This window comes from Halichoerus grypus, chromosome 11 (genome assembly GCF_964656455.1).
Source record: "Halichoerus grypus chromosome 11, mHalGry1.hap1.1, whole genome shotgun sequence".
NCBI classification, from domain to species: Eukaryota; Metazoa; Chordata; class Mammalia; order Carnivora; family Phocidae; genus Halichoerus; species Halichoerus grypus.
Genome location: NC_135722.1, coordinates 84,989,589 through 85,004,808, shown reverse-complemented (window position 1 = coordinate 85,004,808; position 15,220 = coordinate 84,989,589). Strand labels below are relative to the sequence as shown.

Below are 15,220 nucleotides of genomic sequence, written 5' to 3'. Positions count from 1 at the left end.
GTTTCTCTCAAATGGCTAACTCTCTGTAAATACACCCTCCTCTGATTCATCTTTGGAAGATTTCTCTTCCCCTGTCCAGTTAACTTCCTCACCACCACCAAGACAACACTTGTCTCTGGGCTACTTGGTTGTCAGTTTAGAATCCTGATTCCCCTTGATTGGTGTCCTCTGTAGCAGGCTAGAAGAAATCTCAATATATTTTGTCTCTAAAAAAAGGGCCACACACATGTACACACATGCATCACTTTAGCTGGTACATGGGCACATCCGTGGTGGGATCACAATCATTCAGAACTTGTGAAATTCAAGCTGCCTTGGAGATTGATCCATCTTTCAAGCAGCTATGGACAACAAGATAAAAGGGTGCTCTCCATGGGGACTGTTAAGTAATGACATTATTGGTGCCCTCTGATCAGGACGGAGAGAAATTTACTAGAATGGAGAGAGTTCTTATAGTTATATTTAGAATGGGTGACATATGTATTTACACGTTTACGAAAACCCAGCCAGAATGACAACAGGGTGCTTGGGAGTAGATGACATGAGAACTCTTTTGCTGCTGATATGAAGAGGTTATGGCTCAGGGCTGGAATGGCGAGGGAGGGTGTGGGAGAGGTAGAAAGGGCATTTTGAAATGATAGCATCCATGTGGCTGGTTCTTAGATTATGTTCCCCAAGGAAATTTTCAAAAATATAGGCTCCTTGGCCCCAAGCTTAGAGATTCTGCACATCTGGGGTTGGAGTTCCATCAGCTGACTCTAACGGCCTACCCGGTTTGGGTCATTTGGTTTTAGATGGTGTCAGAAAGACGTGAGCTTGAATCTTCTCATGGCCAATTAATATCTAGAAAATCTTAGGCAAAATACATTCTCCCTGAGTCTCATCCGTCTCACCCCATGTTTAGGGGGTTCTAACCCATCTCCTGATTAGATGGAAAACAACTTGAGGGCAGGATCTCTATGTATTAGCTCTTTGTCACCAGTTCCTTCTTGTGCCAGGTGGAGAGCAGGAATTAGTTGTTTTAGAATGGATGAGTGAATGAGTGAATGAATGAATATTGGAAGGAAGGGTTATGTGATGATGCTGTGTGTATTCAAGAAGGTAATCATGTGTTCTACTCCTGACATGGAGTGGGGATCCAAAGAAGTTTCCTTCCTCCTTCTCCTTTTCTATATCCAGCATGTTAATCGTGGAGTGGTTGTTTTCATATTCCTTTACCCTACTAAAAGGGGTCCTCAGACTTTGTTCTTCCTAGTATCTCTCACTCTCGTGGACCCACAGCAGATCTTTAGTATATATTATTAGCCCACTTAGATTTACAGACTGTCTTTCTGACTCAAATCCTCCCTGTTTCCCTAAAGAGAAAGCTTCTTTTCCTTAGAAATTTTACAACATTGAACAAGAAATAAAAAAAAAAAAATTGGAAGAAATAAAAACTAAAGGGTTTTAACCACATCTGCATATTTCAGTTATTAGTGCTCACCTGTGCCCCCATTAGTGCAGAGAAGTGAGACTTTGCATTATTTTCCTGTCAGAAGCACAGCCCCTTTCCCTCCCTCTCTTCTGATTAGGTATTCCCTTCTTTCGGAGGCCTCGTCCCATTTGGCTAATTCATCTCGACAGCTAGTTTAATAAGAGTGCTTGGTGTTAGCATTCAAGGATGTGTAGGAGTTGATAAAAATCTACCTTGCAATCTCCCCATGGCTGAAAAATAAACGACTTCACCCGGGGACCCTTAGCACCTGTATCTCTCAACCCAAAATCGTGAGAAAGCTTGAAGGAAAAGGAACAGCCATTGATTTAACAGAGACAGTTTGATTTGTCTGTGTGTCTTTTCTTCTCTTCCTTGTGAAAAGACTAGAGGTAGGAGGGGAAATTTGGGAAATAGAAAATGTTTAAATCTACCTGAAAAAGAGGAAAGAAATCCAACAACAAGAAGAATCTGGAGAATGTGAGAATACAGTCTCTTTGGGTGTAAATTAAAGTCTCTATTGCAAGAACGTCATAGAACAAAGGTGTCTCTGCAGTCCTGAAAACCTCAGCATGGCACAAAAGACCTGGTTTTCACACTTAAGGACAGCCCTGGAGGAGGCGTCCCACGGGGCATGTGTGAACCAGGCACCTGTTCTGAATTTAGTAGAGTTCTGTAGTCTTTCCTTTGGGGACAAGGTTTAAGGGGCTGATGTAATCAGGAGTACACTAGGAATCTCTTTCTTCTACAGGACTAACGGGGACCAGGTCATCCAGAATCCCTTCATGCGTTTGTTCCCCAGGATCCCAGGATCTGAATCTCCTTGTCATCTGTCATCATGGAATAGCCTTGAACACCATGGTGGGCCTCTGCTAATCATTGGTGCTCCTCAATGAGTATTTTGGGCTCTCTGCATCCCCAGGACTTCCTTTGGTAGGATTCTCCTTCTTCTCTTGTGGGACAGAGGGGAGCATGTGACTAGTCCTGGCCCATGAGAGGCAAGTAGAAGTGACCTCTCTTGGGAGGTGGATTAAACATTTTATTTCCAATGTGAGGTCCTCCAGAACTCTCTCTTCCCCTCATCATGGCATCCGATGGCTTTAAAGATTGTGACTGGTCCTTCAGCCTCAGTCTTTGAGTTAATGGATGAAAAAGAAACCCTGGGCCACCTCCTGCCCACCAACCTGGGATAGTCATCTAATGTGAGAGACAAACTTACTGTTTTAAGCCACTGGGAATTTCCAGTTGTTTATTAGCGCAGCATAAATTAACCTATCAGAGTCTGATTCTAATGCAGAAAATAATCAGGAATTAAAGGCTGGTTGCTACAGTGGCTCAGCTTTTTCCACAGGGTAGTTTGGTAAAATGGGATAGTGGTAATGCGTACCAGGATGGCTTGTGAGCCCAGATAAGACTGGCAGCCGGTGCCAGGCTGCAAACTCAAGAGGGCCACTAGAAGAGGCTGAAGGGCATAATTCCTGCTACACTTTCAGAAGCAGTAAGTGATTTGAGGCCTGCCAACAGCTAAAGGCTAAATGAATAGGTCCAAAATGTGAGTTCTTCAGGCAAATATTTCTGATGCTCCTTTTCATTATAGTCTGCTTTGCTTTATTTATGCAAAGGATATATCCCTGGGGGAAAAATCAAGTCATATCATAAATGCATCAGAGAAGCTTACTATTTAAGGAAGTCTGTGGTGAAACCTTTTGTGAAGGAATAATCATCCACCCTGATTTGCATTTGCTTTGCAAATTGTGGTGTGTGTGTGTGTGTGTATGAATGTGTGTGTATCAGGTTTTATGAATTTAGGGCACATTATAATGCATATGTCAAACAGAGTCCAACAGAGCTGAATTGTAATCTTAGGTCAGCAAAAGCATGTAGGTTGACATTGTAATGGGGATAGAACAAAGGTACAACTAGGTGTGAGCTTTTACTGAAAATGCTCTGCCGCTTGAGAAGGTGATACAAGGTAGATGGTGAGGATGACCCCAGGTGGGGTTAGTTTGGCTATACGGGAGGTCATAGAAGCTAAGGAATATGAGGAGTAGACAAGGAAGCATTGAGGGGACCAAACTTAGATTTTAGAACAGGTGTTAGTATTGGCATGAGAAAATTGGGGGAAATTTGCCCAGGCCTGTCAAGGCTCTCAGTGAGGAGAGGCAAAGGAACGAGCCTGAATGTACTAAGTGTGAATAAATGGGGCAGTGAGATTAGATTTGCCCAATTTGCCCTTGACTCCACTGCACAGAAATAGTAAGAAAAGAAATAGTAAAAAAGAACATGGTCTCTGATTTAAGATAGATGGGAAATTAAATTCCTACTCTGCTGCTTGCCACTTGTTGGATGCATCTCTTTGGGCAAGGTTTGTATTTTTTTTAATTTTATTAATATTTTAATCTTTCTGAACCTCGATTTTCTATCCATGGGCTGAATGTCATAATCCCTCCTTGCAGGACTGTTGTGTGGATCAAGAGCCCACAAATGTCAAGTGTTTAATATTATAGTTGACCCCAGACAAGACTTAGGAAATTAAAACTATCAATATTGTTGACTGCATATTTATCTTTTCCCCAAGATCCTCAATGTAAAGTATTAGTACAGTGTCGAGTCTGTGATAGGGCTTTTATAAATATTTGTTGAAAGAATGAACCATCTGGGTCATGCAAGGAGTGTTGAATGGACAGCAGATGTGGGTACTGAGGGGTAATGAACCTCTGTGTACGTATCCTGTGCCTTTCCTCCCCAGCATTACAAATGCTCCCAATTCCCCCGAAAATCATGTCTTTTTCACAGAATCCATATTGCTCAGAAAGATTAAAACCATTTTCAGAGATTCCGTGTTCTTTTTTATCCTTTCTGTTTTGCGCATCAGGTTCTCTGACCATTTCATTTCAGCAACTCAAAGAGCTCCGTCTTTTCTTTCTTTTTCCTTTCCTTTTCTTTCTTTCTTTCCTTGTTTTTTTCCCTGTTGTCAGAGCCGTAGGAGTTTCTTTTCCCTTTTTAATTAAGAGTGAATGAAGGTAACAAAGTGTTTTATAACTGGAGAGAATTCACCAGTGGGCCACCAAGGTGGAAATCCACAGGGTGAAAGGCGGGCAGACAGACACTGTATGGGCACCGTGGGGAAGCTGATCTGCAGTTGTTCCTCGCCCTGCTGTCTTATTGCCCACCCTCCCCCTGCCCATTGGCCTGGAAGCTTTACTTCTGGAGGAAGTCGCCCTGTCTTTTGTTAGGAAAAGCTGCAGTTCGAAGTTTGTTTTTTAAAAGCATTTTTAAACACACAGTGCGCTCTCCTGAAATACGCCTGTGCCCGCAAGGGTCCTGCAAGTTAATTCCTGCTGCCCAGGGAAGTGTCCTAATTTTCCCTTACTTTCCCTGACCTCCTCCTCACTGTGTTTCTGGCTGTCTTTAAGCACGGGTACAGCTTGGGATTGGAACAGGAGATCTCATGGAAGTGTCTGTCAGATATATATGCATGTGTGGCTATAAAGCAAAGATTGGGGGCTAAGAAAAAGTGTGTGAGCAGGGAGAAGGAAAATCAAATCCTATTGCAGAGAGCCACCCAGGAAGAGAAACCTTTTCCGTCACTGATGCTGTGCCCAGTCTAGTGTTGTCCTGGGCTCTCCCTGATGCTGAGGAGCGGGCTGGTCTTGCGAGAATGGAGTGCATGCACTCGGTGACATCTTTGGAGCCCTGAATCTGACTCATTGCTTTCCGGAGCTCTGTTTTGCATACCACACTTGGAGGATGGCATTATGAGATTCCTAATGAGGAAAGCATGCTTTTATTAAACTCCTGGACCAAATTGCCTCCCTGTTGCCCTCTTTCTTTTTCATGAGATATGATGGGTTATTACATTTGTGATTAAAAAGATCTGTCATCAGTGTGTTTTGCCTTTTCAATTTTGTTGGAAGGTGATCATGATGCCGGTTCTCGGAGGAACAGAAGGAAGGAGAAGAGAGGGCATATTTTGATATTTAAGGAACTCACCCTGCAGAGAGGGTTGACCCTTCTTTCTCCATTCACTGCTGACCATGTGGCTCAAATGGTTGTGAAAGGTCACTGAGCTGGCCACATGCTCACTGTACCAATTCTGCACAGCAGGAGTGAAGGAAATGGACAGGCTGATTTTTTTTTTTTAAGCCAGGGACCAGATTGTAAATGTCCATACAGACAATTCTGGAATTTTTAGAAACCCCAAATGTTTAGTCACACCATGGCTTTTACATAATACCTAATCAGCTTTTTTGCTTCTTGTTAGCTTTGTGCTTACTATCAATTTGGATTTGAATGTTTCAGAAATGACTTTTTTTCTGTAAACAATACTGAATACAAAACTGAGCATTTGAAATTCAACTACTGTGTAATTCAGTTGCAGCCCCAAACTTCCAGCTCACCTTGGTGAATCGGATATCAAAGGAGGATGAGAGTAAGGATTCTGTTTCTCTGTGGTTAGACGACCCACTTGGATGTAGATATCAAGTTATAGGGATGACTGATATAGTACAAAGGTCAATTGTCTTCAGAATCTCCCACTGCTCTTCCCAATGACTTGACCCAGACTTGGGTGAGTACGGCCTCTTAACTAGCTTCTTTCTTTCCAATCTCAAGCCTCCCATCTGTCTGTGTTCAGGTATAGTTCTTCATGCTAAAAGAATGCCTTGATCATGTCGATTCTCTCCTTGAATGACACACAATGAATTTTCCCTTCAGTGGCCATTCCTGTCTTATCCTGGCATTTGAGGCTCTTTGTTAAGTTATCTGCTTCTACTTCTTTTCGTCTTATCTCTCACTAGACTCCCTAGGAGCTCTTTGTGGCACATGCATAGATAGCACTAATGGCAATCACTGAAGGGTCTCTTACACTTTGCCCAGGTTTGGGACTTTGCCAGTATCTCTCTGTCTCTCCATTAAACTTTGCATCCTTTATTTTCACCTATCAAAATCGTACATTTTTCTTAAGGCACAGCCACATGCCATCCCTCTTTAGAATGCCAGGTGGCTCAAGTTGTAACCTTGGCTCTCGGATAAGACCCTTAGACTTCTGTTAGTTACTTGTCTATATCTACTTTCTAAACTCTCTTGATCTTTATTCTATAATAGAAAGTGACTTAATACTTATGTATCTCATATGGGCATTACCACTGTGTATACTCTCTGGCAGTGTGTTGTTTCTACACCTTTGATTGGAAGCCTCAGCAAGTGTGGCATTATTTCTTGTATGATTGTCATCCTTCGTAACAGGCAGGTCTATATTTTGTAAAATTTGTTCCATAAATATGTGAAGAACTGAGTGAAACCACCTTTAGTAAAAATGCGCACTTTATAATGATTCTGTAATTTGAGGAAAAAAAATAAATCAAGAGAGGAACTCCTTGAGGTAAGAGTTTGCTTCTAACATTTTCTTGATGTGCAAATAAATGAATTTAGTCAAGTTATCTTTTCTTTGAAGTGATCTGAATGCTAGTGATGCTCAGGAGTGAAAGCAATCTGGCATTTCTGTTGAGGAACTGTTAAATAGACGATAGCAGGGGGTCAAATCAGCATCTCCCTGCAAAATGGATGAGCGATTGCTGAATGCCTGTTCTGTCGTTACTTCAGCAGGGGTATTCATATCTAACACGCTCTTTTTTCTTGTAAGAAAAGGATATTTGCATTTATGATTTACATTTTTATTGCCTGTAATGTACCTGAGCTTTACAAGCATTATCCCAATTAATTCTGATAATAATTCAATGACCAAGACATTATAATAGATATTTTAAAGTTGAGAAAACTAAGATTCAGAGAGTGTAAGTAATATGGCCACGGTCACACAGCTAGCAAGTGGTGGAGCTACCATTCCAACCTAGACCCATCTCATTCCAGAGCTTATGTTCCTTCTAGTGCATCAGGTAGTGTCTATATATATCCTACACTTTCCTGCTTCTGGGTCTCTGTGCATGCTCAATCCCAAGCCCTAACTGCCTTTCCCAATTCACTGTTGCTGTGAGTGTTCCCCCTTATCCCCAAGGCCTCTTCTCCATCACTTTGGAAGTAATCACACTTTTAATGGGAATTCTCACAGCACTTTGGGTTTTTATCTAAGTCTCCTTAACATAATTCATCACTTTCATCCAGTAATACAGTCATTCATAGACGGATTCCATCTTCCTTCTGGTGCAGGAAGCTCCTTGAGGACAGACTTGATGCCCTTTGATCCATCCTGTACTCTTCAGGAGCGACTGGAGCTGTTAATGCAGTGTAGTTCCTCTGGACACATGCGTGGAAGATGGGGTTGGGGAAGGAAGGAGGATGAGAAAGGAAGGAATTAGAGAACAATAGAAGACGGTATATAATTAAGTGCTAAATTGTGTGGTTCAGACTAATTATGAAGCCTTTTAAAGAAACGCAGTTTTATTACTTTCAAGAATATAAAGTTAATTAATGGCTAACAAAATGTTGTCAAGTAACTGTCTTGTCATTCCCACTGTAATTAATCAATGCTTTTTGCATAAATGCAAAAGTGGACTTAAGCCCAGCCCATCTCCAGATTATTGAGAATTTTAAATTAGAACAGTCTGAAATAATGAGTTTTTTAAGAGGCTTAGATTGAAATCTAAAGATGAAAGCATACAGATAAAGAATGCAGAGGAGACCTCTAAATGTTTTTCTCTTTAACTAGTACTAACCAGGGTCTTCGTAATTGTTGAAACACATATAGGACCTTATTTGCTAACATGATAGCACATTTGCTTAACATTTTGAATTACTTCTTTTCTCCTCTTTGTTCGAGTAAGTAAATGTTTCATTCACTCGTGTAAAAAAAGATCTAAAATGACTTTTTTTTTTTTAAGATTTTATTTTTTATTTGGCAGAGAGAGACACAGTGAGAGAGAGGGAACACAAGCAGGGGGAGTGGGAGAGGGAGAAGCAGGCTTCCCGCTGAGCAGGGAGCCCGATGCGGGGCTCGATCCCAGGACCCTGGGATCATGACCTGAGCCGAAGGCAGATGCTTAACGACTGAGCCACCCAGGCGCCCCTAAAATGACTATTTTGAGGCTATTTCAGAAATGCTAAAATGAGAGAGTAATAAAAATGATGAAGCCAGTAGCAGAGGGGGCAAAAAGGAGGAGAGAAAATGAAAACTAGAAATGGTAGGGTGGGATGTGTTAGCAGTCCAGTGCAGGAGTTAGGGAGAGGAAGGACTGCCGGGTAGCTTCCAGGTTTCATACTTAAGTGACTATTTGGAAAGAAGGAGCACAGAAGAAGAAGAATATGGAATTTAATACTGGACCTACTATCCCAGGAGTGTCTCTTTGATACCAAATTAGAGCTATGCAGACAGCAGTTGACATATGCCTGTGACACTCAGAAGGGAGGGTCACTGGAAGATAACCAACTGTGGAGTCATTGGCAGATGTGGTTGGTGAAGCTTTTCACAAAGGTGGGATGTGCTAGGTCCACAGGTAATAGAACAGGGAAGGATCCCACAGAGATTGAAGGTAAGATTCAGAGAAGTTATCTAACAAATGATTTTGAGGAGTATGCAGAGAAGTCAGAGGAAAACCTAGAGAGAATGATGTCAAGGAACCTAAATGGAAATATTTTTAAGGTGGGATCTAGAGGAGAACTGCAAAGCATCCATCAGCTGCGGTATTTAGACCACAATAGATGAGTGCAGGCTTGCTGTCCTGGTGAAGGGAGCCCCAGTGGGGCTGGTTGGGGGATGGGAAGGGAGAGCAGGGCCATGTCTGTCATAGACTGTGGTAAAAGGAAGCAGCTAGTGGGGAACTTGGGAGAAACAAAGGGAGTTGGGAATAAATCGTACCTAGCAGAAGGGTGATGGGAGTAGTCTTGATCAGGGACAGCACCATCTCTCCTCCAGGGAGAGAAGCGTAGAGTAGTCCTTAATGTCTTCCTTCAGGAAAGAGCTGAGTGAAGAGTGCAGCTCACTGTTGTGCTGTTTGTTTGCCATGGCTTTGTTAAAGTACAGTTTACATAAGGTAAAATTCACCCGCTTTAGTGTAGAATTCAATTATTTTAAAGTAAATTTATACTTGTGTAATCATCACCACAATTCACTTTTAGAACATTTCCATCACTCCAGAAATTTCCTTTGTGCCTATTTGCAGTTAATCTTCATTTCTTACCACCCCACCCCCCCCCCCCAGCTGTAGACAACCATTGATCTGCTTTCTGTATCTATATATTTTCCTTTTCTGGATATTTCATATAAATGGAATTTTATAATACGTAGTTTTTGCATTTGGCTTCTTTCATAATGTTTCTGAGGTTGATCTATGTTGTAGGATACATCAGCAATGTATTCCTTTCCATTGCCTACTAGTGTTCTATTGTGAAGATACCACACATTTTGGTTATTCATTTACTAGTTGCTAGACATTTGGATAGTTCCCAGATTTGGGGCTATTATGAATAACACTGCTATGAACATTCACCTACATGTCTTTATGTGAACATATGTTTTCATTTCTCTTGTGGAGATTCCTAGAAGTGGAATCACTAGGTCATATAATAAGTTTATTTTTAACTTAAAAAAAAAAACCCTGCCAACTGTTTTTCCAAAGTGGTTATAACATTTTACATTTCCACCAGCAATTGATGAGTTCTGCATCTTCTCCACATCCTTACCAACACTTGTTTTTGTCTCTCTTTTTGATTATAGCCATTCTAGGGGGTGTATAAACCACAGGGGGTATCTCCTTGTGGATTTAATTTGAATTTCCTTAATGACTAATGAAGCTGAACATCTCTTCATGGCTTATTACCCTTCATATATCTTCTTGGGTGAAGTGTCTGTTCAAATCTTACAGTGATTTCTTAATGATGTTGTTTATAGTCTTATTAAGTTGTAAGAATATTTTATATATTCTGGATACAAGTCCTTCATTAGATATATGATTTGTAAATATTTTTCTCCCTGTCTTTGGCTTGTCGTTTCATTTCTTAATGGTGTTTTCAAAAAAAAAATTGGGGGGCACCTGGGTGGCTCAGTTGGCTAAGCATCTGCCTTCAGCTCAGGTCTTGATCTCTGGGTCCTGGGATCGAGCCCTGATTGGGCTTCCCGCTCATTAGGGAGTGTCTGCTTATCCCTCTCCTTCTCCCTCTGCCACTTCCCCCACTCAAAATGTTTCTCCTATATTTTCTTCTAGAAGTATCATAGTGTTTTAGGTCTTAGATTTAAATCTGTGATTCAGTTTATTTTCTGTATAATATAAAGCAAGGATTTAAATTCATTTTTTAGAAGATTTATTTATTTGTTTATTTGACAGAGACGGGGAGAGAGAGAGAGAGAGAGCAAGAGAACACAAGCAGGGGTGCTGCAGAGGGAGAGGGAGAAGCAGGCTCCCCACTGAGCAGGGAACCTGATGTTCCCAGGATCCCAGGATCCTGGGATCATGACTTGATCCAAAGGCAGACACTTAACTGACTGAACCACCCAGGTACCCCTTAAATTCATTTTTATTCACACAGCTATTCAGCTGGTTTAGGTCCATGTGTAGAAGATACAGTCTTTCTCTCATTGAATTTGTTTTAGCAGTTTTGTTCAAAATTTCATTGACCATAAATGGGATTATGAATCCTTTTTGAATGAGATTTATTTCTGGAATATCAATTCTATTTTGATCTAAATGTCTATCCTTGCACCAGTAACACACATTATTTTTTTTTAAGATATTTTTTATTTATCTATTTGACAGAGAGATAGCACAAGTAGGGAAGAGTGGCAGGCAGAGGGAGAGGGAGAAGCAGGCTCTCCGCTGAGCACGGAGCCCGATGTGGGGCTCCATCCCAGGACCTGGGATCATGACCTGAGCTGAAGGCAGCTGCTTAACCAACTGAGCCACCCAGTGCCCCCAGTAACACACATTATTAATTACTGTGACTTTAAAGTAAGTTTGAAGTCAGGTAGTATAAGTCCTCCAACTCAATCTTCTTTTTTCAAAATTGTTTTTGCTCTTCTACATCCTTTGGATTTCCATGTATAGTTTAGAAATAGATTGCCAGTGTATACCAGCCTGCTGAGGTTTGGGTAGGAATTGCATTGATTTGCCATCTTGACAATATTGAGTCTCCATATCCATGAACATGGAATACCTCCATTTACTTAGATCTGTTAAAATTTCTGTCCACACTGTTTTATAGTTATCAGTGTAGACATTTATTCTTAGGTATTTAATTCTTTATAGAAATGATTCATTTTTATTTATCTCTATTTTCTGCAACATTGCAAAATTGTGTATTAGTTCTAATGGTTTCTTTGTGAACTCTTTAGAATCCTCTACATCCAGGATTATATCATCTGAGAATAAAAACAGTTTTCTATCTTCCTTTTTAATCAGATTTTTTCCCTTCCTTCCTTCCTTCCTTCCTTCCTTCCTTCCTTCCTTCCTTCCTTCCTTCCTTCCTTCCTCCCTTCCTCCCTCCCTCCCTTCCTCCCTTCCTTCTTTCCTTTTTTCCTTCCTTCCTTCCTCCCCTCCCCTTTCTTTCTTTCTTCCTGTTTGCACTGAGTAGAACCTCTGTACAATGTTGAATAGAAATGTCAGAATTGGATAGCCTTTGCCTCTTCAGTGATCTTAGGAGGAAACATCCAGTCTTCTATCATTATTGTATGATGTTAGCTGAGGATTTTTCATAGATATCTTTGTCAGATTGAGGATGTTTCTTTCTAATCCTCTTGGTTGAGAGTTTTTATTGTGAATGGGTTTTCAATTTTACCCAGTGTTTTTTATTCATGTATTGAGATGACCATGTGACTTTTTCTTTTATTCTATTACATGATGTATTTCACTAATAGATTTTCAGATACTAAGTCAAGTTATTATTCCTGTAGTAAGTCCCAGATGGTTTTGGTATATAATACTCTCTATATGTTGCTAGATCCAGCTTACTAATATTTTGTTAAAGGGTTTTGCATTTGTGCTCATGAAGGATATTTATCTGTAGTTTTGGGTTTTTTACTTGTGATTTCTTTGTCTGGATTTGATATCAGGTAATACTGGCCTCATAAAATGAGTTGGAAGTGCTCCATCCCTCTCTATATTTTGAAAGAGTTTGTGATGGATTAATATTTTTCTTTTTAAAATATTTGATAGAATTCACTGTGAAGGCACATGGACCAGGCTTTTCTTTGTGGGGAGATTTTTAATTACTAATTTAATACTTTGATTCAGTTTTAGGGGCACCTGGGGAGCTCAGTCTTTTAAGTGGCTGCCTTCGGCTCAGGTCATGATCCTGGGGTCCTGGGATCGAGCCCCATGCCCGGCTCTCTGCTCAGTGGAGAGCCTGCTTCTCCTTCTCCCTCTGCCTGCCACTCTGCCTACGTGTGCTCTCTCTCTAACTCTCTGTCAAATAAATAAATAAAATCTTTTAAAAAATACTTTGATTCGGTTTTATTCAGCTATTTTACTTCTCTTGAGTTAATTTGCAACTTTTTTTCTAGGAATTTATCTAAGTTGTATAATTTATTGGCATAAAATTGTTAAAATTTCCTTCTATTATGTTTATAGTTGTATCATGTTAGAGTCTGTAGGATCATGTCCTTTCATTTGATTTTGGTGATTTTTTTCTTCTTTCTTCTTGGTTACTCTAAAGATTTGCCAATTCTGTTATTTTTTCAGTGAACCAATTTCTGTTTCACTGGTTCTATTGTTTTCTCGTTTTATTTCATTGATTTTTCTCCCTAAATCATTATTATTTTTCTTCTTCTGTTTGATTTCAATTTAGTTTTCTCTTCTTTTCTAGTTTCTAAGGTGGAAGCTTAGGTTATTGATTTGAGACTTTTCTTCTTTTCTAACATTAAGCTGTAAACATCCAGCTATAAATTCCCCTCTAAATGCTGCTTTTGTTACATCCCATAAATGTTGATATGTTATGTTCTGTTTTCATTCAGCAAAAATATTTTTTATTATTCTTGGACTTCTTTTTTGATCAATGCAGTATTTATAAGTATATTGTTTAATTTACCAATATTTCGGGACTTCCCAGATTTCTTTCTGTTACTGATTTATAATTTAATTTATCAATATTGGGGAGATACTTTCCTGATTTGATCCTTTTAAATGTTATTTTGTTCTACTATATGTTCAGTCCTGGAGAATATTCCATGTGCATTGGAAGTACACATTTATGTTACAGATACTGATTGGAGTCTTGTAGAAAATAAACAGGTCAGACTGATTCATAGTATTCTTTAAAACTTCTGGTTTTTCTATCAATTATCGAGAGTGAGGTATTGAAATTTTCAACCTTAACTGTTGATTAGTCTATTTTTTCTTGCAATTTTGTCCATTTTTCTTTGCTGTATTTTGAGGTTGAGTTTTTGGATTCATATATATCTATAAGTTTTTTTTAAAAACACATCCTATGTGGATTTCATTATGCAATGTGCCTCTTTGTCATTAATAATGTTTCTAGTCTTGAAGTCTGTTTTGTCTGATATTAAAATTCTTCCTTTATAATCAGATGCCTTCTTTCTTATGGTTATTGTTTGCATAGTATCTTTTTATTTTCAACCTATTTGTAACTTTGAATGCAAGGTGTATCTCTTTTAGACAGCTTGTAATGTGATCTTACATTTTTATCTAATTTGACCATCTCTGCCTTTCAATTGGAGTATTTATACCACTTATATTTAATGATGGTTATTTTTATGGTTGGATTTACATTTGACATTTTACTAGTTTTCTGTATGATTCCTATCTTCTAAGTTCCTTTGTTTCTTTTAAATTGACTACTTCTGTGTTAAATATTTTTTTAGTGTATCATTGTCATTCTTCTATTGACATTTTATTTGTATATTTGATTTGTGGTTTTATCAGTTGCTTTAATGATTTTACTCTTCAGTTTAGCTTATCACAATCTACTTCAGATTAATGCTGACTAAATTCTGGGAAAATATAGAAAATTTACTCTTTCTTTCTTTCTTTCTTTTTTTTTTCTTGAGAGAGAGAGCATGTGAGCCAGGGGTGGGAGGACAGAGGGAGAGAGAGAATCTCAAGCAAGGTCCATGCCCAGCATGGAGCCCAACATGGTGCTCAGCCACATGACTCTGAGATCATGACCTGAGCAGAAATCAAGAGTCGGATGCTTAACTGACTGAGCCACCCAGGAGGCCTTAAAATTTACTCTATTGTAGCTCTATTTCCTCCCCCTTCTTTGTCCTATTACTGTTAGATATGCTATATCCATATATGTTATCAACATAGCAATACATATAATTTTTCTTTATTTAATTTTATCTTTTAAGGACTTTAGAGAAGAAATGAGAAAAAATAAAGACTTTTTATGATTTGTAAAAGATTTATAAAGACTTTTATATAATTCTACATACCTACCATTTGTTCTGTTCTTCATTTCTTGCTGTGAATTCAAGTTACCACCTGGTCATTTATTTTCATACTGAAAGAGTTTCTTTGGTGTTACTTGAAAAGCAACAGATTATTTATTTGAGAATGTCTGTGTTTCACCGTTGTATTTGACAGAGAGTTCTGCTGGATATAGAATTCTTGATTGCAGTGGTTTTTCCTATCAGTACTTTGAATATGTCATTCCACTGCCCTGTCCTCCATTGTTTCAGATGAGAAATCAGCCTTAACCATATCACTGCTCTCCTGTCAGTTTTATTTTGCTGCTGTCAAGATTTTCTCTTTCCCTTTGGTTGCAGTTGTTTGATTATTATGTTTCTAGACATGGATATCTCTGTAGTTATCCAACTTTGGATTTATAGAACTTCTTATTATA

The 15,220-nt window shown here is 39.3% G+C and overlaps 1 protein-coding gene across 8 annotated transcripts in view; it reads left to right on the top strand.

The window, feature by feature from the left end:
• NTM (neurotrimin) overlaps positions 1-15,220 on the top strand; it is a 943,472-nt gene that overhangs the window by 637,893 nt on the left and 290,359 nt on the right. The window lies entirely within an intron of this gene.